The sequence below is a fragment of the Phyllobates terribilis genome, unplaced genomic scaffold (assembly GCF_046119375.1).
Source record: "Phyllobates terribilis strain yellow unplaced genomic scaffold, ASM4611937v1 Scaffold_40__1_contigs__length_11209783, whole genome shotgun sequence".
NCBI classification, from domain to species: domain Eukaryota; kingdom Metazoa; phylum Chordata; class Amphibia; order Anura; family Dendrobatidae; genus Phyllobates; species Phyllobates terribilis.
In genome coordinates this window covers 7,234,192-7,257,478 of record NW_027362800.1, presented here as the reverse complement: position 1 = coordinate 7,257,478, position 23,287 = coordinate 7,234,192, and the positions used below count along the sequence as shown (strand labels likewise).

At 45.4% G+C, this 23,287-nt stretch overlaps 15 non-coding genes and 3 pseudogenes across 15 annotated transcripts; all 18 read left to right on the top strand.

Moving 5' to 3' along the window:
• The first annotated feature begins 1,028 nt into the window (after nucleotides 1-1,028).
• LOC141186034 (U2 spliceosomal RNA) lies at nucleotides 1,029-1,126 on the top strand (annotated as a pseudogene).
• A 1,127-nt stretch (nucleotides 1,127-2,253) lies between these two features.
• Nucleotides 2,254-2,345, top strand: LOC141186175 (U2 spliceosomal RNA; annotated as a pseudogene).
• Nucleotides 2,346-3,134: 789 nt separating this feature from the next.
• On the top strand, nucleotides 3,135-3,319 carry LOC141185903 (U2 spliceosomal RNA). Its single transcript, XR_012260495.1, has one exon. It is a non-coding gene; the product is annotated as a U2 spliceosomal RNA (small nuclear RNA).
• A 1,121-nt stretch (nucleotides 3,320-4,440) lies between these two features.
• Nucleotides 4,441-4,631, top strand: LOC141189050 (U2 spliceosomal RNA). The gene has a single exon (XR_012263122.1). It is a non-coding gene; the product is annotated as a U2 spliceosomal RNA (small nuclear RNA).
• Nucleotides 4,632-5,751: 1,120 nt separating this feature from the next.
• LOC141189048 (U2 spliceosomal RNA) lies at nucleotides 5,752-5,942 on the top strand. The gene has a single exon (XR_012263120.1). It is a non-coding gene; the product is annotated as a U2 spliceosomal RNA (small nuclear RNA).
• Nucleotides 5,943-7,063: 1,121 nt separating this feature from the next.
• Nucleotides 7,064-7,254, top strand: LOC141189047 (U2 spliceosomal RNA). The gene has a single exon (XR_012263119.1). It is a non-coding gene; the product is annotated as a U2 spliceosomal RNA (small nuclear RNA).
• A 1,122-nt stretch (nucleotides 7,255-8,376) lies between these two features.
• On the top strand, nucleotides 8,377-8,567 carry LOC141189046 (U2 spliceosomal RNA). Its single transcript, XR_012263118.1, has one exon. It is a non-coding gene; the product is annotated as a U2 spliceosomal RNA (small nuclear RNA).
• A 1,124-nt stretch (nucleotides 8,568-9,691) lies between these two features.
• Nucleotides 9,692-9,882, top strand: LOC141189045 (U2 spliceosomal RNA). Its single transcript, XR_012263117.1, has one exon. It is a non-coding gene; the product is annotated as a U2 spliceosomal RNA (small nuclear RNA).
• Nucleotides 9,883-11,006: 1,124 nt separating this feature from the next.
• LOC141184664 (U2 spliceosomal RNA) lies at nucleotides 11,007-11,197 on the top strand. Its single transcript, XR_012259398.1, has one exon. It is a non-coding gene; the product is annotated as a U2 spliceosomal RNA (small nuclear RNA).
• A 1,124-nt stretch (nucleotides 11,198-12,321) lies between these two features.
• LOC141184744 (U2 spliceosomal RNA) lies at nucleotides 12,322-12,512 on the top strand. The gene has a single exon (XR_012259470.1). It is a non-coding gene; the product is annotated as a U2 spliceosomal RNA (small nuclear RNA).
• Nucleotides 12,513-13,632: 1,120 nt separating this feature from the next.
• Nucleotides 13,633-13,748, top strand: LOC141186124 (U2 spliceosomal RNA; annotated as a pseudogene).
• Nucleotides 13,749-14,272: 524 nt separating this feature from the next.
• On the top strand, nucleotides 14,273-14,454 carry LOC141185643 (U2 spliceosomal RNA). The gene has a single exon (XR_012260284.1). It is a non-coding gene; the product is annotated as a U2 spliceosomal RNA (small nuclear RNA).
• Nucleotides 14,455-15,575: 1,121 nt separating this feature from the next.
• Nucleotides 15,576-15,765, top strand: LOC141185162 (U2 spliceosomal RNA). Its single transcript, XR_012259850.1, has one exon. It is a non-coding gene; the product is annotated as a U2 spliceosomal RNA (small nuclear RNA).
• Nucleotides 15,766-16,881: 1,116 nt separating this feature from the next.
• LOC141189044 (U2 spliceosomal RNA) lies at nucleotides 16,882-17,072 on the top strand. The gene has a single exon (XR_012263116.1). It is a non-coding gene; the product is annotated as a U2 spliceosomal RNA (small nuclear RNA).
• Nucleotides 17,073-18,194: 1,122 nt separating this feature from the next.
• LOC141189043 (U2 spliceosomal RNA) lies at nucleotides 18,195-18,385 on the top strand. Its single transcript, XR_012263115.1, has one exon. It is a non-coding gene; the product is annotated as a U2 spliceosomal RNA (small nuclear RNA).
• Nucleotides 18,386-19,505: 1,120 nt separating this feature from the next.
• LOC141189042 (U2 spliceosomal RNA) lies at nucleotides 19,506-19,696 on the top strand. Its single transcript, XR_012263114.1, has one exon. It is a non-coding gene; the product is annotated as a U2 spliceosomal RNA (small nuclear RNA).
• A 1,122-nt stretch (nucleotides 19,697-20,818) lies between these two features.
• On the top strand, nucleotides 20,819-21,009 carry LOC141189041 (U2 spliceosomal RNA). The gene has a single exon (XR_012263113.1). It is a non-coding gene; the product is annotated as a U2 spliceosomal RNA (small nuclear RNA).
• A 1,123-nt stretch (nucleotides 21,010-22,132) lies between these two features.
• LOC141189040 (U2 spliceosomal RNA) lies at nucleotides 22,133-22,323 on the top strand. The gene has a single exon (XR_012263112.1). It is a non-coding gene; the product is annotated as a U2 spliceosomal RNA (small nuclear RNA).
• Nucleotides 22,324-23,287: the final 964 nt, after the last annotated feature.

The window sequence follows — 23,287 nt, the reverse complement described above, 5'->3', positions numbered from 1 at the left end:
GACCCCACGTCATTTTTTTGGGGGGGTCCCCCATTTTAATAGCTAGTAAAGGCTATGTATTCAGCTGGGGGCTGATATTAGTAGCCTGGGAAGCTCCGTGGGTATTACCCCCTTCCCAGGCTTCAAACATCTGCCCCAGCCGTCTGCTTAACCTCCGCTAGAGCCTAAAATTAAGGGGAACCCCACGCCAATTTTTTTAATAATAAATCCTTTATTTTAATACTAAATGACAAGTACAGTAACCAACACTATCACTGTACTTCATATATATGTGACTGACATGTTTCTATCTATCTAATCTATGTGTGAAGCTCTATTCTGTCTGTTATAAATTGTCGGGTACCGCTGCTGAATTGCCGGCCGGCTTTTTTAAAGAGACAGTGCATGAAAACACTATTATTTTTTTAAATAAATCCTTTACACTAAATGACAAGTACAGTAAGCAACACTATCACTGTACTTATTATATATGTGACTGACATGTTTCTATCTATCTAATCTATGTGTGAAGCTCTATTCTTTCTGTTCTAAATTGTCGGGTACAGATGCTGAATTGCCGGCCGGCTTTTTTAAAGAGACGGTGCATGAAAACACTAATATTTTTTTTAATAAATCCTTTACACTAAATGACAAGTGCAGTAACCAACACTGTCACTGTGCTTCTTATATGTGTGACTGACATGTTTCTATCTATCTAATCTATGTGTGATGCTCTATTCCTTCTTGTCTAAATTGTCGGGTACCGGTGTATGCCGCTGCTGAATTTGCCGGCCGGCTTTTTTAAAGAGAGTGTCTTCTGAGCAGTTTGTCAGCTTTTGGACACCTTTGCAGGTGTTTTCTATGTGTTTCTATGTGTTTTTGTTTGCCTGCCATTGGTTTTAACGGTGTTCGACGGTGTTCTAAGGTGTTCGACGAACAGTTCGACGAACAGTTCCTCGAACATCCCGGTGTTCGACGAACCGAACCGAACCCGAACACTACGGGGGTGGCTCAACACTATATCTGATACGTCCCCTATCTGGGGACCATATATTAAATGGATTTTTAGAACAGGGAGATGGAAAAAGAGCTTGCTCTGTCCACTCCACGCATTGACCTGGTATTGCAGTATCTCCAGGACCGGTGCACCCCTTCTTTAATGCAGTTTCTAAAATCAGAAAGAATTGAATTCAATGCTTTTTGTTCATTTTGCTTGTTTGTCGGATTTTGGGATGGACTCTTTGGCTTTGCTTTTCTTCTCCTCATTGGATTTTTCATGTTAAAAGTTGCAGAAGCCAGATGACAAGCTCATTTTGGTTCAACTTCAGCAACTGTGCATTGCATTGCCATGTAATGTAATGTAATGCAATGCTATCTATCTAGCTCTCCCTCTATACTTCCTTTTGGATAAACAGACATATTAGGCAAGCATTTTGGAGCTTTCACCTAAATAACTACAGGTGGTGAGATAAGCTGCACAATATAATTGACCTTTCAGTATATTGTTGCACACACACCATCTATTTAGCAAATGCCCTTGTTATCAACAGCAGCCTTTTAAACTCACCTGAGCTAACAGGTATGTGAGCTGGTTACTCTGCTGCGCTTAAAATTTCTTTTTTGGTTTGCTACAATGCCTTTTCTGAAACGTTGTCTCCCTCTGCTGGAACACTGACTTCTTTCATTTAATGCCTGCAGACTATAAAAGAGAAACCAACCCAAAAAGTTTGGTTGATTAGTCTGTGGCATTCTTTTAAACTGTTGCTTATGGCGGTCTCTGTGAGCTTCTCAGTGACATTCAGCCATCCAGGTATCCCGCCTGCAGTAGACGAAATGTGGCAATGGAACGCTGGCTGCGCGTGTCATAATAGGCTCTGAGCCTTTATATACCTGCGCACAGCAGCAGCCACCTTCAGTCTGCTGCTGGACAGCCAGCAGCAGCAGCAGCAGGAGAGGTAATTAATCAGCAACCCTCCTGCTAAGGGTAGACAGCTGCTCGTTCCACCCCCCCCCCGCCTTAATTGGTTCTCCTCCCTTCCAACGGTGTTGAGGCGGGTGGGAACAGCCGGGGGTTGAGGGTACTGTGCTAAAAGAGGTGGAGTTATGCAGATCTAAAACGCGTGGATTGCAGCAGCAGCAAGCCGAAAAGTGCAGGCATGTGAGGGATCTAGAGGTTGACAGCATGTCTTCTTAACGGGAGTCCAGGTGGCCATCTCCACAAATGGACTTTTCAGAATCCTTGGGTGGCACCGTAGTCGGAAACCAATTCTGGTTATCGCTTCTCGGCCTTTTGGCTAAGATCAAGTGTAGTATCTTTCGAAAAGGCGGTTTTGGATGTTGGCCGCCCTAGTAGATTGATACATTATGCACACTGGGATTTAGGCGCTTGTTAGTACGCCAGGTGGCTAATATAGTCATCTGGTGGAAAGCATGGCCCCCCAGGATCGACGCCATTGGGCCGGGGAAGATCGAAAGCCCGAAGTGTGAAGTGCCCCAGGAGTGGTGACCCTGGGGTGCCTTAACTCACTGGGATTGGGAACCCCACTTGAGTTTATGGCACATTTGCACAAGCACTTCAAATTTTCTTTCTTTGCACACACCCTTATTCCGGGCCTTCTGGTCTTAGGATGGGGAATTTTTCAATTCCCGGTCGAAGGTCCGGGCAGTATTATACTGTGAAACCTTCACTATTTATTTAATTTCTTTGTCACTGTGTGTCCACTTATTCACGTGTGTCACGTCCTACTAGGATTTTGTCGGGATGCGGTTCCCTTACGGGTTCCTCTCTTGGCAGGTCTAGGGGGGGAGTGTGTGGCCATCAGGTTCCGCTCCCCCCTGAACCCCCCTGGCTCTCCTCTTTCGGGAGGAGAGCGTTGTTGGCTCCCCTCTTCCGGGAGGGGAGCACAGTCTTTGGCTCCCAGTGCCTTGCTCGGGTGAGAACTCGGGCAGGTGCTGGGGGTAAGATTGGGTCGCCTCTGGCTTCGGCTGGAGGTGGCTTTTTGTCCCTGTTCCTCGCTGTGGCCTTTGGGCTCGGAGGGACGGGGAATGGTTTGGGGGACCCTTCTCCTTTTGGAGAGGGTTTCAAGAAGACCAGCATCCTAGTGCACTTTTTTTGTGGCATTTGTCACTTTTTTAAGCGCACTCGGGTTTTGTACACGAATTCGGGCTTTCGATAAAAAAAAAAAAATCTGTTCTTATCAGTTTAATATCTGATACGTCCCCTATCTGGGGACCATATATTAAATGGATTTTTAGAACAGGGAGATGGAAAAAGAGCTTGCTTTGTCCACTCCACGCATTGACCTGGTATTGCAGTATCTCCAGGACCGGTGCACCCCTTCTTTAATGCAGTTTCTAAAATCAGAAAGAATTGAATTCAATGCTTTTTGTTCATTTTGCTTGTTTGTCGGATTTTGGGATGGACTCTTTGGCTTTGCTTTTCTTCTCCTCATTGGATTTTTCATGTTAAAAGTTGCAGAAGCCAGATGACAAGCTCATTTTGGTTCAAGTTCAGCAACTGTGCATTGCATTGCCATGTAATGTAATGTAATGCAATGCTATCTATCTAGCTCTCCCTCTATACTTCCTTTTGGATAAACAGACATATTAGGCAAGCATTTTGGAGCTTTCACCTAAATAACTACAGGTGGTGAGATAAGCTGCACAATATAATTGACCTTTCAGTATATTGTTGCACACACACCATCTATTTAGCAAATGCCCTTGTTATCAACAGCAGCCTTTTAAACTCACCTGAGCTAACAGGTATGTGAGCTGGTTACTCTGCTGCGCTTAAAATTTCTTTTTTGGTTTGCTACAATGCCTTTTCTGAAATGTTGTCTCCCTCTGCTGGAACACTGACTTCTTTCATTTAATGCCTGCAGACTATAAAAGAGAAACCAACCCAAAAAGTTTGGTTGATTAGTCTGTGGCATTCTTTTAAACTGTTGCTTATGGCGGTCTCTGTGAGCTTCTCAGTGACATTCAGCCATCCAGGTATCCCGCCTGCAGTAGACGGAATGTGGCAATGGAACGCTGGCTGCGCGTGTCATAATAGGCTCTGAGCCTTTATATACCTGCGCACAGCAGCAGCCACCTTCAGTCTGCTGCTGGACAGCCAGCAGCAGCAGCAGCAGGAGAGGTAATTAATCAGCAACCCTCCTGCTAAGGGTAGACAGCTGCTCGTTCCACCCCCCCCCCCGCCTTAATTGGTTCTCCTCCCTTCCAACGGTGTTGAGGCGGGTGGGAACAGCCGGGGGTTGAGGGTACTGTGCTAAAAGAGGTGGAGTTATGCAGATCTAAAACGCGTGGATTGCAGCAGCAGCAAGCCGAAAAGTGCAGGCATGTGAGGGATCTAGAGGTTGACAGCATGTCTTCTTAACGGGAGTCCAGGTGGCCATCTCCACAAATGGACTTTTCAGAATCCTTGGGTGGCACCGTAGTCGGAAACCAATTCTGGTTATCGCTTCTCGGCCTTTTGGCTAAGATCAAGTGTAGTATCTGTTCTTATCAGTTTAATATCTGATACGTCCCCTATCTGGGGACCATATATTAAATGGATTTTTAGAACAGGGAGATGGAAAAAGAGCTTGCTCTGTCCACTCCACGCATTGACCTGGTATTGCAGTATCTCCAGGACCGGTGCACCCCTTCTTTAATGCAGTTTCTAAAATCAGAAAGAATTGAATTCAATGCTTTTTGTTCATTTTGCTTGTTTGTCGGATTTTGGGATGGACTCTTTGGCTTTGCTTTTCTTCTCCTCATTGGATTTTTCATGTTAAAAGTTGCAGAAGCCAGATGACAAGCTCATTTTGGTTCAACTTCAGCAACTGTGCATTGCATTGCCATGTAATGTAATGTAATGCAATGCTATCTATCTAGCTCTCCCTCTATACTTCCTTTTGGATAAACAGACATATTAGGCAAGCATTTTGGAGCTTTCACCTAAATAACTACAGGTGGTGAGATAAGCTGCACAATATAATTGACCTTTCAGTATATTGTTGCACACACACCATCTATTTAGCAAATGCCCTTGTTATCAACAGCAGCCTTTTAAACTCACCTGAGCTAACAGGTATGTGAGCTGGTTACTCTGCTGCGCTTAAAATTTCTTTTTTGGTTTGCTACAATGCCTTTTCTGAAACGTTGTCTCCCTCTGCTGGAACACTGACTTCTTTCATTTAATGCCTGCAGACTATAAAAGAGAAACCAACCCAAAAAGTTTGGTTGATTAGTCTGTGGCATTCTTTTAAACTGTTGCTTATGGCGGTCTCTGTGAGCTTCTCAGTGACATTCAGCCATCCAGGTATCCCGCCTGCAGTAGACGGAATGTGGCAATGGAACGCTGGCTGCGCGTGTCATAATAGGCTCTGAGCCTTTATATACCTGCGCACAGCAGCAGCCACCTTCAGTCTGCTGCTGGACAGCCAGCAGCAGCAGCAGCAGGAGAGGTAATTAATCAGCAACCCTCCTGCTAAGGGTAGACAGCTGCTCGTTCCACCCCCCCCCCGCCTTAATTGGTTCTCCTCCCTTCCAACGGTGTTGAGGCGGGTGGGAACAGCCGGGGGTTGAGGGTACTGTGCTAAAAGAGGTGGAGTTATGCAGATCTAAAACGCGTGGATTGCAGCAGCAGCAAGCCGAAAAGTGCAGGCATGTGAGGGATCTAGAGGTTGACAGCATGTCTTCTTAACGGGAGTCCAGGTGGCCATCTCCACAAATGGACTTTTCAGAATCCTTGGGTGGCACCGTAGTCGGAAACCAATTCTGGTAATCGCTTCTCGGCCTTTTGGCTAAGATCAAGTGTAGTATCTGTTCTTATCAGTTTAATATCTGATACGTCCCCTATCTGGGGACCATATATTAAATGGATTTTTAGAACAGGGAGATGGAAAAAGAGCTTGCTCTGTCCACTCCACGCATTGACCTGGTATTGCAGTATCTCCAGGACCGGTGCACCCCTTCTTTAATGCAGTTTCTAAAATCAGAAAGAATTGAATTCAATGCTTTTTGTTCATTTTGCTTGTTTGTCGGATTTTGGGATGGACTCTTTGGCTTTGCTTTTCTTCTCCTCATTGGATTTTTCATGTTAAAAGTTGCAGAAGCCAGATGACAAGCTCATTTTGGTTCAACTTCAGCAACTGTGCATTGCATTGCCATGTAATGTAATGTAATGCAATGCTATCTATCTAGCTCTCCCTCTATACTTCCTTTTGGATAAACAGACATATTAGGCAAGCATTTTGGAGCTTTCACCTAAATAACTACAGGTGGTGAGATAAGCTGCACAATATAATTGACCTTTCAGTATATTGTTGCACACACACCATCTATTTAGCAAATGCCCTTGTTATCAACAGCAGCCTTTTAAACTCACCTGAGCTAACAGGTATGTGAGCTGGTTACTCTGCTGCGCTTAAAATTTCTATTTGGTTTGCTACAATGCCTTTTCTGAAACGTTGTCTCCCTCTGCTGGAACACTGACTTCTTTCATTTAATGCCTGCAGACTATAAAAGAGAAACCAACCCAAAAAGTTTGGTTGATTAGTCTGTGGCATTCTTTTAAACTGTTGCTTATGGCGGTCTCTGTGAGCTTCTCAGTGACATTCAGCCATCCAGGTATCCCGCCTGCAGTAGACGGAATGTGGCAATGGAACGCTGGCTGCGCGTGTCATAATAGGCTCTGAGCCTTTATATACCTGCGCACAGCAGCAGCCACCTTCAGTCTGCTGCTGGACAGCCAGCAGCAGCAGCAGCAGGAGAGGTAATTAATCAGCAACCCTCCTGCTAAGGGTAGACAGCTGCTCGTTCCACCCCCCCCCCCCGCCTTAATTGGTTCTCCTCCCTTCCAACGGTGTTGAGGCGGGTGGGAACAGCCGGGGGTTGAGGGTACTGTGCTAAAAGAGGTGGAGTTATGCAGATCTAAAACGCGTGGATTGCAGCAGCAGCAAGCCGAAAAGTGCAGGCATGTGAGGGATCTAGAGGTTGACAGCATGTCTTCTTAACGGGAGTCCAGGTGGCCATCTCCACAAATGGACTTTTCAGAATCCTTGGGTGGCACCGTAGTCGGAAACCAATTCTGGTTATCGCTTCTCGGCCTTTTGGCTAAGATCAAGTGTAGTATCTGTTCTTATCAGTTTAATATCTGATACGTCCCCTATCTGGGGACCATATATTAAATGGATTTTTAGAACAGGGAGATGGAAAAAGAGCTTGCTCTGTCCACTCCACGCATTGACCTGGTATTGCAGTATCTCCAGGACCGGTGCACCCCTTCTTTAATGCAGTTTCTAAAATCAGAAAGAATTGAATTCAATGCTTTTTGTTCATTTTGCTTGTTTGTCGGATTTTGGGATGGACTCTTTGGCTTTGCTTTTCTTCTCCTCATTGGATTTTTCATGTTAAAAGTTGCAGAAGCCAGATGACAAGCTCATTTTGGTTCAACTTCAGCAACTGTGCATTGCATTGCCATGTAATGTAATGTAATGCAATGCTATCTATCTAGCTCTCCCTCTATACTTCCTTTTGGATAAACAGACATATTAGGCAAGCATTTTGGAGCTTTCACCTAAATAACTACAGGTGGTGAGATAAGCTGCACAATATAATTGACCTTTCAGTATATTGTTGCACACACACCATCTATTTAGCAAATGCCCTTGTTATCAACAGCAGCCTTTTAAACTCACCTGAGCTAACAGGTATGTGAGCTGGTTACTCTGCTGCGCTTAAAATTTCTTTTTTGGTTTGCTACAATGCCTTTTCTGAAACGTTGTCTCCCTCTGCTGGAACACTGACTTCTTTCATTTAATGCCTGCAGACTATAAAAGAGAAACCAACCCAAAAAGTTTGGTTGATTAGTCTGTGGCATTCTTTTAAACTGTTGCTTATGGCGGTCTCTGTGAGCTTCTCAGTGACATTCAGCCATCCAGGTATCCCGCCTGCAGTAGACGGAATGTGGCAATGGAACGCTGGCTGCGCGTGTCATAATAGGCTCTGAGCCTTTATATACCTGCGCACAGCAGCAGCCACCTTCAGTCTGCTGCTGGACAGCCAGCAGCAGCAGCAGCAGGAGAGGTAATTAATCAGCAACCCTCCTGCTAAGGGTAGACAGCTGCTCGTTCCACCCCCCCCCCCCGCCTTAATTGGTTCTCCTCCCTTCCAACGGTGTTGAGGCGGGTGGGAACAGCCGGGGGTTGAGGGTACTGTGCTAAAAGAGGTGGAGTTATGCAGATCTAAAACGCGTGGATTGCAGCAGCAGCAAGCCGAAAAGTGCAGGCATGTGAGGGATCTAGAGGTTGACAGCATGTCTTCTTATCGGGAGTCCAGGTGGCCATCTCCACAAATGGACTTTTCAGAATCCTTGGGTGGCACCGTAGTCGGAAACCAATTCTGGTTATCGCTTCTCGGCCTTTTGGCTAAGATCAAGTGTAGTATCTGTTCTTATCAGTTTAATATCTGATACGTCCCCTATCTGGGGACCATATATTAAATGGATTTTTAGAACAGGGAGATGGAAAAAGAGCTTGCTCTGTCCACTCCACGCATTGACCTGGTATTGCAGTATCTCCAGGACCGGTGCACCCCTTCTTTAATGCAGTTTCTAAAATCAGAAAGAATTGAATTCAATGTTTTTTGTTCATTTTGCTTGTTTGTCGGATTTTGGGATGGACTCTTTGGCTTTGCTTTTCTTCTCCTCATTGGATTTTTCATGTTAAAAGTTGCAGAAGCCAGATGACAAGCTCATTTTGGTTCAACTTCAGCAACTGTGCATTGCATTGCCATGTAATGTAATGTAATACAATGCTATCTATCTAGCTCTCCCTCTATACTTCCTTTTGGATAAACAGACATATTAGGCAAGCATTTTGGAGCTTTCACCTAAATAACTACAGGTGGTGAGATAAGCTGCACAATATAATTGACCTTTCAGTATATTGTTGCACACACACCATCTATTTAGCAAATGCCCTTGTTATCAACAGCAGCCTTTTAAACTCACCTGAGCTAACAGGTATGTGAGCTGGTTACTCTGCTGCGCTTAAAATTTCTTTTTTGGTTTGCTACAATGCCTTTTCTGAAACGTTGTCTCCCTCTGCTGGAACACTGACTTCTTTCATTTAATGCCTGCAGACTATAAAAGAGAAACCAACCCAAAAAGTTTGGTTGATTAGTCTGTGGCATTCTTTTAAACTGTTGCTTATGGCGGTCTCTGTGAGCTTCTCAGTGACATTCAGCCATCCAGGTATCCCGCCTGCAGTAGACGGAATGTGGCAATGGAACGCTGGCTGCGCGTGTCATAATAGGCTCTGAGCCTTTATATACATGCGCACAGCAGCAGCCACCTTCAGTCTGCTGCTGGACAGCCAGCAGCAGCAGCAGCAGCAGGAGAGGTAATTAATCAGCAACCCTCCTGCTAAGGGTAGACAGCTGCTCGTTCCACCCCCCCCCCCGCCTTAATTAGTTCTCCTCCCTTCCAACGGTGTTGAGGCGGGTGGGAACAGCCGGGGGTTGAGGGTACTGTGCTAAAAGAGGTGGAGTTATGCAGATCTAAAACGCGTGGATTGCAGCAGCAGCAAGCCGAAAAGTGCAGGCATGTGAGGGATCTAGAGGTTGACAGCATGTCTTCTTAACGGGAGTCCAGGTGGCCATCTCCACAAATGGACTTTTCAGAATCCTTGGGTGGCACCGTAGTCGGAAACCAATTCTGGTTATCGCTTCTCGGCCTTTTGGCTAAGATCAAGTGTAGTATCTGTTCTTATCAGTTTAATATCTGATACGTCCCCTATCTGGGGACCATATATTAAATGGATTTTTAGAACAGGGAGATGGAAAAAGAGCTTGCTCTGTCCACTCCACGCATTGACCTGGTATTGCAGTATCTCCAGGACCGGTGCACCCCTTCTTTAATGCAGTTTCTAAAATCAGAAAGAATTGAATTCAATGCTTTTTGTTCATTTTGCTTGTTTGTCGGATTTTGGGATGGACTCTTTGGCTTTGCTTTTCTTCTCTTCATTGGATTTTTCATGTTAAAAGTTGCAGAAGCCAGATGACAAGCTCATTTTGGTTCAACTTCAGCAACTGTGCATTGCATTGCCATGTAATGTAATGTAATGCAATGCTATCTATCTAGCTCTCCCTCTATACTTCCTTTTGGATAAACAGACATATTAGGCAAGCATTTTGGAGCTTTCACCTAAATAACTACAGGTGGTGAGATAAGCTGCACAATATAATTGACCTTTCAGTATATTGTTGCACACACACCATCTATTTAGCAAATGCCCTTGTTATCAACAGCAGCCTTTTAAACTCACCTGAGCTAACAGGTATGTGAGCTGGTTACTCTGCTGCGCTTAAAATTTCTTTTTTGGTTTGCTACAATGCCTTTTCTGAAACGTTGTCTCCCTCTGCTGGAACACTGACTTCTTTCATTTAATGCCTGCAGACTATAAAAGAGAAACCAACCCAAAAAGTTTGGTTGATTAGTCTGTGGCATTCTTTTAAACTGTTGCTTATGGCGGTCTCTGTGAGCTTCTCAGTGACATTCAGCCATCCAGGTATCCCGCCTGCAGTAGACGGAATGTGGCAATGGAACGCTGGCTGCGCATGTCATAATAAGCTCTGAGCTTTTATATAACTGCGCACAGCAGCAGCCACCTTCAGTCTGCTGCTGGACAGCCAGCAGCAGCAGCAGCAGCAGGAGAGGTAATTAATCAGCAACCCTCCTGCTAAGGGTAGACAGCTGCTCGTTCCACCCCCCCCCCCGCCTTAATTGGTTCTCCTCCCTTCCAACGGTTTTGAGGCGGGTGGGAACAGCCGGGGGTTGAGGGTACTGTGCTAAAAGAGGTGGAGTTATGCAGATCTAAAACGCGTGGATTGCAGCAGCAGCAAGCCGAAAAGTGCAGGCATGTGAGGGATCTAGAGGTTGACAGCATGTCTTCTTAACGGGAGTCCAGGTGGCCATCTCCACAAATGGACTTTTCAGAATCCTTGGGTGGCACCGTAGTCGGAAACCAATTCTGGTTATCGCTTCTCGGCCTTTTGGCTAAGATCAAGTGTAGTATCTGTTCTTATCAGTTTAATATCTGATACGTCCCCTATCTGGGGACCATATATTAAATGGATTTTTAGAACAGGGAGATGGAAAAAGAGCTTGCTCTGTCCACTCCACGCATTGACCTGGTATGGCAGTATCTCCAGGACCGGTGCACCCCTTCTTTAATGCAGTTTCTAAAATCAGAAAGAATTGAATTCAATGCTTTTTGTTCATTTTGCTTGTTTGTCGGATTTTGGGATGGACTCTTTGGCTTTGCTTTTCTTCTCCTCATTGGATTTTTCATGTTAAAAGTTGCAGAAGCCAGATGACAAGCTCATTTTGGTTCAACTTCAGCAACTGTGCATTGCATTGCCATGTAATGTAATGTAATGCAATGCTATCTATCTAGCTCTCCCTCTATACTTCCTTTTGGATAAACAGACATATTAGGCAAGCATTTTGGAGCTTTCACCTAAATAACTACAGGTGGTGAGATAAGCTGCACAATATAATTGACCTTTCAGTATATTGTTGCACACACACCATCTATTTAGCAAATGCCCTTGTTATCAACAGCAGCCTTTTAAACTCACCTGAGCTAACAGGTATGTGAGCTGGTTACTCTGCTGCGCTTAAAATTTCTTTTTTGGTTTGCTACAATGCCTTTTCTGAAACATTGTCTCCCTCTGCTGGAACACTGACTTCTTTCATTTAATGCCTGCAGACTATAAAAGAGAAACCAACCCAAAAAGTTTGGTTGATTAGTCTGTGGCATTCTTTTAAACTGTTGCTTATGGCGGTCTCTGTGAGCTTCTCAGTGACATTCAGCCATCCAGGTATCCCGCCTGCAGTAGACGGAATGTGGCAATGGAACGCTGGCTGCGCGTGTCATAATAGGCTCTGAGCTTTTATATACCTGCGCACAGCAGCAGCCACCTTCAGTCTGCTGCTGGACAGCCAGCAGCAGCAGCAGCAGCAGGAGAGGTAATTAATCAGCAACCCTCCTGCTAAGGGTAGACAGCTGCTCGTTCCACCCCCCCCCCCGCCTTAATTGGTTCTCCTCCCTTCCAACGGTTTTGAGGCGGGTGGGAACAGCCGGGGGTTGAGGGTACTGTGCTAAAAGAGGTGGAGTTATGCAGATCTAAAACGCGTGGATTGCAGCAGCAGCAAGCCGAAAAGTGCAGGCATGTGAGGGATCTAGAGGTTGACAGCATGTCTTCTTAACGGGAGTCCAGGTGGCCATCTCCACAAATGGACTTTTCAGAATCCTTGGGTGGCACCGTAGTCGGAAACCAATTCTGGTTATCGCTTCTCGGCCTTTTGGCTAAGATCAAGTGTAGTATCTGTTCTTATCAGTTTAACATCTGATACGTCCCCTATCTGGGGACCATATATTAAATGGATTTTTAGAACAGGGAGATGGAAAAAGAGCTTGCTCTGTCCACTCCACGCATTGACCTGGTATGGCAGTATCTCCAGGACCGGTGCACCCCTTCTTTAATGCAGTTTCTAAAATCAGAAAGAATTGAATTCAATGCTTTTTGTTCATTTTGCTTGTTTGTCGGATTTTGGGATGGACTCTTTGGCTTTGCTTTTCTTCTCCTCATTGGATTTTTCATGTTAAAAGTTGCAGAAGCCAGATGACAAGCTCATTTTGGTTCAACTTCAGCAACTGTGCATTGCATTGCCATGTAATGTAATGTAATGCAATGCTATCTATCTAGCTCTCCCTCTATACTTCCTTTTGGATAAACAGACATATTAGGCAAGCATTTTGGAGCTTTCACCTAAATAACTACAGGTGGTGAGATAAGCTGCACAATATAATTGACGTTTCAGTATATTGTTGCACACACACCATCTATTTAGCAAATGCCCTTGTTATCAACAGCAGCCTTTTAAACTCACCTGAGCTAACAGGTATGTGAGCTGGTTACTCTGCTGCGCTTAAAATTTCTTTTTTGGTTTGCTACAATGCCTTTTCTGAAACGTTGTCTCCCTCTGCTGGAACACTGACTTCTTTCATTTAATGCCTGCAGACTATAAAAGAGAAACCAACCCAAAAAGTTTGGTTGATTAGTCTGTGGCATTCTTTTAAACTGTTGCTTATGGCGGTCTCTGTGAGCTTCTCAGTGACATTCAGCCATCCAGGTATCCCGCCTGCAGTAGACGGAATGTGGCAATGGAAGACTGGCTGCGCGTGTCATAATAGGCTCTGAGCCTTTATATACCTGCGCATAGCAGCAGCAACCTTCAGTCTGCTGCTGGACAGCCAGCAGCAGCAGCAGCAGGAGAGGTAATTAATCAGCAACCCTCCTGCTAAGGGTAGACAGCTGCTCGTTCCACCCCCCCCCCGCCTTAATTGGTTCTCCTCCCTTCCAACGGTGTTGAGGCGGGTGGGAACAGCCGGGGGTTGAGGGTACTGTGCTAAAAGAGGTGGAGTTATGCAGATCTAAAACGCGTGGATTGCAGCAGCAGCAAGCCGAAAAGTGCAGGCATGTGAGGGATCTAGAGGTTGACAGCATGTCTTCTTAACGGGAGTCCAGGTGGCCATCTCCACAAATGGACTTTTCAGAATCCTTGGGTGGCACCGTAGTCGGAAACCAATTCTGGTTATCGCTTCTCGGCCTTTTGGCTAAGATCAAGTGTAGTATCTTTTGAAAAGGCAGTTTTGTCCTTGGGCTGCCCTAGTAAATTGATGCATATTACACACTGGTTTGGTGCACTTGTTAGTACGCCAGGTGGCTCATAGAGTTATCTGATGGAAAACATGGCCCTCCAGGATCGAAGTCACTAGGCTGGGTAAGTGTGAGGGCTTTGGAGCAATGTGCCCCAGGAGTAGGCGCCCTGGTGGGAGTCCAAGCTTACTGGGACTGGGAACCCCAGAAAGACTTGGCTTCGTAGCACGCCGCACCTTTGCCAACCATACTTTCTGAGCAACCCCCCCTATTCCTGGCCTCCGGGCTAGGAAGGGGAATTTTTATAAACCCGGTCGGAGGTCCGGTCAGCTTTGGGCTGAGAAACCAACACAGGCTCCAGCTCCACTAGGGTGGCAGCCTAGATGGAAGCTGGGAGCACGAAAACGGCTCTTCTCCGGCTTCGGCTAGGGAGAGCATCGGAGATCCCTGACCCTCGCTGTGGCCTTCTGGCTCGGAGGGATGGGGATGGTTTATTGGGGACCCTCTCCTCCGGGAAGGGTCCACATGAATCCTCGCCTCGTGCGCTGTTTTGGTGTGACTTCGGTCACATTTTTCAGTGCCTTGGATGCAGCTTCAATCAAAAAATCTGTTCTTATCAGTTTAATATCTGATACGTCCCCTATCTGGGGACCATATATTAAATGGATTTTTAGAACAGGGAGATGGAAAAAGAGCTTGCTCTGTCCACTCCACGCATTGACCTGGTATTGCAGTATCTCCAGGACCGGTGCACCCCTTCTTTAATGCAGTTTCTAAAATCAGAAAGAATTGAATTCAATGCTTTTTGTTCATTTTGCTTGTTTGTCGGATTTTGGGATGGACTCTTTGGCTTTGCTTTTCTTCTCCTCATTGGATTTTTCATGTTAAAAGTTGCAGAAGCCAGATGACAAGCTCATTTTGGTTCAACTTCAGCAACTGTGCATTGCATTGCCATGTAATGTAATGTAATGCAATGCTATCTATCTAGCTCTCCCTCTATACTTCCTTTTGGATAAACAGACATATTAGGCAAGCATTTTGGAGCTTTCACCTAAATAACTACAGGTGGTGAGATAAGCTGCACAATATAATTGACCTTTCAGTATATTGTTGCACACACACCATCTATTTAGCAAATGCCCTTGTTATCAACAGCAGCCTTTTAAACTCACCTGAGCTAACAGGTATGTGAGCTGGTTACTCTGCTGCGCTTAAAATTTCTTTTTTGGTTTGCTACAATGCCTTTTCTGAAACGTTGTCTCCCTCTGCTGGAACACTGACTTCTTTCATTTAATGCCTGCAGACTATAAAAGAGAAACCAACCCAAAAAGTTTGGTTGATTAGTCTGTGGCATTCTTTTAAACTGTTGCTTATGGCGGTCTCTGTGAGCTTCTCAGTGACATTCAGCCATCCAGGTATCCCGCCTGCAGTAGACGGAATGTGGCAATGGAACGCTGGCTGCGCGTGTCATAATAGGCTCTGAGCCTTTATATACCTGCGCACAGCAGCAGCCACCTTCAGTCTGCTGCTGGACAGCCAGCAGCAGCAGCAGCAGGAGAGGTAATTAATCAGCAACCCTCCTGCTAAGGGTAGACAGCTGCTCGTTCCACCCCCCCCCCCGCCTTAATTGGTTCTCCTCCCTTCCAACGGTGTTGAGGCGGGTGGGAACAGCCGGGGGTTGAGGGTACTGTGCTAAAAGAGGTGGAGTTATGCAGATCTAAAACGCGTGGATTGCAGCAGCAGCAAGCCGAAAAGTGCAGGCATGTGAGGGATCTAGAGGTTGACAGCATGTCTTCTTAACGGGAGTCCAGGTGGCCATCTCCACAAATGGACTTTTCAGAATCCTTGGGTGGCACCGTAGTCGAAAACCAATTCTGGTTATCGCTTCTCGGCCTTTTGGCTAAGATCAAGTGTAGTATCTGTTCTTATCAGTTTAATATCTGATACGTCCCTATCTGGGGACCATATATTAAATGGATTTTTAGAACAGGGAGATGGAAAAAGAGCTTGCTCTGTCCACTCCACGCATTGACCTGGTATTGCAGTATCTCCAGGACCGGTGCACCCCTTCTTTAATGCAGTTTCTAAAATCAGAAAGAATTGAATTCAATGCTTTTTGTTCATTTTGCTTGTTTGTCGGATTTTGGGATGGACTCTTTGGCTTTGCTTTTCTTCTCCTCATTGGATTTTTCATGTTAAAAGTTGCAGAAGCCAGATGACAAGCTCATTTTGGTTCAACTTCAGCAACTGTGCATTGCATTGCCATGTAATGTAATGTAATGCAATGCTATCTATCTAGCTCTCCCTCTATACTTCCTTTTGGATAAACAGACATATTAGGCAAGCATTTTGGAGCTTTCACCTAAATAACTACAGGTGGTGAGATAAGCTGCACAATATAATTGACCTTTCAGTATATTGTTGCACACACACCATCTATTTAGCAAATGCCCTTGTTATCAACAGCAGCCTTTTAAACTCACCTGAGCTAACAGGTATGTGAGCTGGTTACTCTGCTGCGCTTAAAATTTCTTTTTTGGTTTGCTACAATGCCTTTTCTGAAACGTTGTCTCCCTCTGCTGGAACACTGACTTCTTTCATTTAATGCCTGCAGACTATAAAAGAGAAACCAACCCAAAAAGTTTGGTTGATTAGTCTGTGGCATTCTTTTAAACTGTTGCTTATGGCGGTCTCTGTGAGCTTCTCAGTGACATTCAGCCATCCAGGTATCCCGCCTGCAGTAGACGGAATGTGGCAATGGAACGCTGGCTGCGCGTGTCATAATAGGCTCTGAGCCTTTATATACCTGCGCACAGCAGCAGCCACCTTCAGTCTGCTGCTGGACAGCCAGCAGCAGCAGGAGAGGTAATTAATCAGCAACCCTCCTGCTAAGGGTAGACAGCTGCTCGTTCCACCCCCCCCCCCCGCCTTAATTGGTTCTCCTCCCTTCCAACGGTGTTGAGGCGGGTGGGAACAGCCGGGGGTTGAGGGTACTGTGCTAAAAGAGGTGGAGTTATGCAGATCTAAAACGCGTGGATTGCAGCAGCAGCAAGCCGAAAAGTGCAGGCATGTGAGGGATCTAGAGGTTGACAGCATGTCTTCTTAACGGGAGTCCAGGTGGCCATCTCCACAAATGGACTTTTCAGAATCCTTGGGTGGCACCGTAGTCGGAAACCAATTCTGGTTATCGCTTCTCGGCCTTTTGGCTAAGATCAAGTGTAGTATCTGTTCTTATCAGTTTAATATCTGATACGTCCCCTATCTGGGGACCATATATTAAATGGATTTTTAGAACAGGGAGATGGAAAAAGAGCTTGCTCTGTCCACTCCACGCATTGACCTGGTATTGCAGTATCTCCAGGACCGGTGCACCCCTTCTTTAATGCAGTTTCTAAAATCAGAAAGAATTGAATTCAATGCTTTTTGTTCATTTTGCTTGTTTGTCGGATTTTGGGATGGACTCTTTGGCTTTGCTTTTCTTCTCCTCATTGGATTTTTCATGTTAAAAGTTGCAGAAGCCAGATGACAAGCTCATTTTGGTTCAACTTCAGCAACTGTGCATTGCATTGCCATGTAATGTAATGTAATGCAATGCTATCTATCTAGCTCTCCCTCTATACTTCCTTTTGGATAAACAGACATATTAGGCAAGCATTTTGGAGCTTTCACCTAAATAACTACAGGTGGTGAGATAAGCTGCACAATATAATTGACCTTTCAGTATATTGTTGCACACACACCATCTATTTAGCAAATGCCCTTGTTATCAACAGCAGCCTTTTAAACTCACCTGAGCTAACAGGTATGTGAGCTGGTTACTCTGCTGCGCTTAAAATTTCTTTTTTGGTTTGCTACAATGCCTTTTCTGAAACGTTGTCTCCCTCTGCTGGAACACTGACTTCTTTCATTTAATGCCTGCAGACTATAAAAGAGCAACCAACCCAAAAAGTTTGGTTGATTAGTCTGTGGCATTCTTTTAAACTGTTGCTTATGGCGGTCTCTGTGAGCTTCTCAGTGACATTCAGCCATCCAGGTATCCCGCCTGCAGTAGACGGAATGTGGCAATGGAACGCTGGCTGCGCGTGTCATAAGAGGCTCTGAGCCTTTATATACCTGCGCACAGCAGCAGCCACCTTCAGTCTGCTGCTGGACAGCCAGCAGCAGCAGCAGCAGGAGAGGTAATTAATCAGCAACCCTCCTGCTAAGGGTAGACAGCTGCTCGTTCCACCCCCCCCCCCCGCCTTAATTGGTTCTCCTCCCTTCCAACGGTGTTGAGGCGGGTGGGAACAGCCGGGGGTTGAGGGTACTGTGCTAAAAGAGGTGGAGTTATGCAGATCTACAACGCGTGGATTGCAGCAGCAGCAAGCCGAAAAGTGCAGGCATGTGAGGGATCTAGAGGTTGACAGCATGTCTTCTTAACGGGAGTCCAGGTGGCCATCTCCACAAATGGACTTTTCAGAATCCTTGGGTGGCACCGTAGTCGGAAACCAATTCTGGTTATCGCTTCTCGGCCTTTTGGCTAAGATCAAGTGTAGTATCTGTTCTTATCAGTTTAATATCTGATACGTCCCCTATCTGGGGACCATATATTAAATGGATTTTTAGAACAGGGAGATGGAAAAAGAGCTTGCTCTGTCCACTCCACGCATTGACCTGGTATTGCAGTATCTCCAGGACCGGTGCACCCCTTCTTTAATGCAGTTTCTAAAATCAGAAAGAATTGAATTCAATGCTTTTTGTTCATTTTGCTTGTTTGTCGGATTTTGGGATGGACTCTTTGGCTTTGCTTTTCTTCTCCTCATTGGATTTTTCATGTTAAAAGTTGCAGAAGCCAGATGACAAGCTCATTTTGGTTCAACTTCAGCAACTGTGCATTGCATTGCCATGTAATGTAATGTAATGCAATGCTATCTATCTAGCTCTCCCTCTATACTTCCTTTTGGATAAACAGACATATTAGGCAAGCATTTTGGAGCTTTCACCTAAATAACTACAGGTGGTGAGATAAGCTGCACAATATAATTGACCTTTCAGTATATTGTTGCACACACACCATCTATTTAGAAAATGCCCTTGTTATCAACAGCAGCCTTTTAAACTCACCTGAGCTAACAGGTATGTGAGCTGGTTACTCTGCTGCGCTTAAAATTTCTTTTTTGGTTTGCTACAATGCCTTTTCTGAAACGTTGTCTCCCTCTGCTGGAACACTGACTTCTTTCATTTAATGCCTGCAGACTATAAAAGAGAAACCAACCCAAAAAGTTTGGTTGATTAGTCTGTGGCATTCTTTTAAACTGTTGCTTATGGCGGTCTCTGTGAGCTTCTCAGTGACATTCAGCCATCCAGGTATCCCGCCTGCAGTAGACGGAATGTGGCAATGGAACGCTGGCTGCGCGTGTCATAATAGGCTCTGAGCCTTTATATACCTGCGCACAGCAGCAGCCACCTTCAGTCTGCTGCTGGACAGCCAGCAGCAGCAGCAGCAGGAGAGGTAATTAATCAGCAACCCTCCTGCTAAGGGTAGACAGCTGCTCGTTCCACCCCCCCCCCGCCTTAATTGGTTCTCCTCCCTTCCAACGGTGTTGAGGCGGGTGGGAACAGCCGGGGGTTGAGGGTACTGTGCTAAAAGAGGTGGAGTTATGCAGATCTAAAACGCGTGGATTGCAGCAGCAGCAAGCCGAAAAGTGCAGGCATGTGAGGGATCTAGAGGTTGACAGCATGTCTTCTTAACGGGAGTCCAGGTGGCCATCTCCACAAATGGACTTTTCAGAATCCTTGGGTGGCACCGTAGTCGGAAACCAATTCTGGTTATCGCTTCTCGGCCTTTTGGCTAAGATCAAGTGTAGTATCTGTTCTTATCAGTTTAATATCTGATACGTCCCCTATCTGGGGACCATATATTAAATGGATTTTTAGAACAGGGAGATGGAAAAAGAGCTTGCTCTGTCCACTCCACGCATTGACCTGGTATTGCAGTATCTCCAGGACCGGTGCACCCCTTCTTTAATGCAGTTTCTAAAATCAGAAAGAATTGAATTCAATGTTTTTTGTTCATTTTGCTTGTTTGTCGGATTTTGGGATGGACTCTTTGGCTTTGCTTTTCTTCTCCTCATTGGATTTTTCATGTTAAAAGTTGCAGAAGCCAGATGACAAGCTCATTTTGGTTCAACTTCAGCAACTGTGCATTGCATTGCCATGTAATGTAATGTAATGCAATGCTATCTATCTAGCTCTCCCTCTATACTTCCTTTTGGATAAACAGACATATTAGGCAAGCATTTTGGAGCTTTCACCTAAATAACTACAGGTGGTGAGATAAGCTGCACAATATAATTGACCTTTCAGTATATTGTTGCACACACACCATCTATTTAGCAAATGCCCTTGTTATCAACAGCAGCCTTTTAAACTCACCTGAGCTAACAGGTATGTGAGCTGGTTACTCTGCTGCGCTTAAAATTTCTTTTTTGGTTTGCTACAATGCCTTTTCTGAAACGTTGTCTCCCTCTGCTGGAACACTGACTTCTTTCATTTAATGCCTGCAGACTATAAAAGAGCAACCAACCCAAAAAGTTTGGTTGATTAGTCTGTGGCATTCTTTTAAACTGTTGCTTATGGCGGTCTCTGTGAGCTTCTCAGTGACATTCAGCCATCCAGGTATCCCGCCTGCAGTAGACGGAATGTGGCAATGGAACGCTGGCTGCGCGTGTCATAAGAGGCTCTGAGCCTTTATATACCTGCGCACAGCAGCAGCCACCTTCAGTCTGCTGCTGGACAGCCAGCAGCAGCAGCAGCAGGAGAGGTAATTAATCAGCAACCCTCCTGCTAAGGGTAGACAGCTGCTCGTTCCACCCCCCCCCCCCGCCTTAATTGGTTCTCCTCCCTTCCAACGGTGTTGAGGCGGGTGGGAACAGCCGGGGGTTGAGGGTACTGTGCTAAAAGAGGTGGAGTTATGCAGATCTAAAACGCGTGGATTGCAGCAGCAGCAAGCCGAAAAGTGCAGGCATGTGAGGGATCTAGAGGTTGACAGCATGTCTTCTTAACGGGAGTCCAGGTGGCCATCTCCACAAATGGACTTTTCAGAATCCTTGGGTGGCACCGTAGTCAGAAACCAATTCTGGTTATCGCTTCTCGGCCTTTTGGCTAAGATCAAGTGTAGTATCTGTTCTTATCAGTTTAATATCTGATACGTCCCCTATCTGGGGACCATATATTAAATGGATTTTTAGAACAGGGAGATGGAAAAAGAGCTTGCTCTGTCCACTCCACGCATTGACCTGGTATTGCAGTATCTCCAGGACCGGTGCACCCCTTCTTTAATGCAGTTTCTAAAATCAGAAAGAATTGAATTCAATGCTTTTTGTTCATTTTGCTTGTTTGTCGGATTTTGGGATGGACTCTTTGGCTTTGCTTTTCTTCTCCTCATTGGATTTTTCATGTTAAAAGTTGCAGAAGCCAGATGACAAGCTCATTTTGGTTCAACTTCAGCAACTGTGCATTGCATTGCCATGTAATGTAATGTAATGCAATGCTATCTATCTAGCTCTCCCTCTATACTTCCTTTTGGATAAACAGACATATTAGGCAAGCATTTTGGAGCTTTCACCTAAATAACTACAGGTGGTGAGATAAGCTGCACAATATAATTGACCTTTCAGTATATTGTTGCACACACACCATCTATTTAGCAAATGCCCTTGTTATCAACAGCAGCCTTTTAAACTCACCTGAGCTAACAGGTATGTGAGCTGGTTACTCTGCTGCGCTTAAAATTTCTTTTTTGGTTTGCTACAATGCCTTTTCTGAAACGTTGTCTCCCTCTGCTGGAACACTGACTTCTTTCATTTAATGCCTGCAGACTATAAAAGAGAAACCAACCCAAAAAGTTTGGTTGATTAGTCTGTGGCATTCTTTTAAACTGTTGCTTATGGCGGTCTCTGTGAGCTTCTCAGTGACATTCAGCCATCCAGGTATCCCGCCTGCAGTAGACGGAATGTGGCAATGGAACGCTGGCTGCGCGTGTCATAATAGGCTCTGAGCCTTTATATACCTGCGCACAGCAGCAGCCACCTTCAGTCTGCTGCTGGACAGCCAGCAGCAGCAGCAGCAGGAGAGGTAATTAATCAGCAACCCTCCTGCTAAGGGTAGACAGCTGCTCGTTCCACCCCCCCCCCCCCGCCTTAATTGGTTCTCCTCCCTTCCAACGGTGTTGAGGCGGGTGGGAACAGCCGGGGGTTGAGGGTACTGTGCTAAAAGAGGTGGAGTTATGCAGATCTAAAACGCGTGGATTGCAGCAGCAGCAAGCCGAAAAGTGCAGGCATGTGAGGGATCTAGAGGTTGACAGCATGTCTTCTTAACGGGAGTCCAGGTGGCCATCTCCACAAATGGACTTTTCAGAATCCTTGGGTGGCACCGTAGTCGGAAACCAATTCTGGTTATCGCTTCTCGGCCTTTTGGCTAAGATCAAGTGTAGTATCTGTTCTTATCAGTTTAATATCTGATACGTCCCCTATCTGGGGACCATATATTAAATGGATTTTTAGAACAGGGAGATGGAAAAAGAGCTTGCTCTGTCCACTCCACGCATTGACCTGGTATTGCAGTATCTCCAGGACCGGTGCACCCCTTCTTTAATGCAGTTTCTAAAATCAGAAAGAATTGAATTCAATGCTTTTTGTTCATTTTGCTTGTTTGTCGGATTTTGGGATGGACTCTTTGGCTTTGCTTTTCTTCTCCTCATTGGATTTTTCATGTTAAAAGTTGCAGAAGCCAGATGACAAGCTCATTTTGGTTCAACTTCAGCAACTGTGCATTGCATTGCCATGTAATGTAATGTAATACAATGCTATCTATCTAGCTCTCCCTCTATACTTCCTTTTGGATAAACAGACATATTAGGCAAGCATTTTGGAGCTTTCACCTAAATAACTACAGGTGGTGAGATAAGCTGCACAATATAATTGACCTTTCAGTATATTGTTGCACACACACCATCTATTTAGCAAATGCCCTTGTTATCAACAGCAGCCTTTTAAACTCACCTGAGCTAACAGGTATGTGAGCTGGTTACTCTGCTGCGCTTAAAATTTCTTTTTTGGTTTGCTACAATGCCTTTTCTGAAACGTTGTCTCCCTCTGCTGGAACACTGACTTCTTTCATTTAATGCCTGCAGACTATAAAAGAGAAACCAACCCAAAAAGTTTGGTTGATTAGTCTGTGGCATTCTTTTAAACTGTTGCTTATGGCGGTCTCTGTGAGCTTCTCAGTGACATTCAGCCATCCAGGTATCCCGCCTGCAGTAGACGGAATGTGGCAATGGAACGCTGGCTGCGCGTGTCATAATAGGCTCTGAGCCTTTATATACCTGCGCACAGCAGCAGCCACCTTCAGTCTGCTGCTGGACAGCCAGCAGCAGCAGCAGCAGGAGAGGTAATTAATCAGCAACCCTCCTGCTAAGGGTAGACAGCTGCTCGTTCCAACCCCCCCCCCGCCTTAATTGGTTCTCCTCCCTTCCAACGGTGTTGAGGCGGGTGGGAACAGCCGGGGGTTGAGGGTACTGTGCTAAAAGAGGTGGAGTTATGCAGATCTAAAA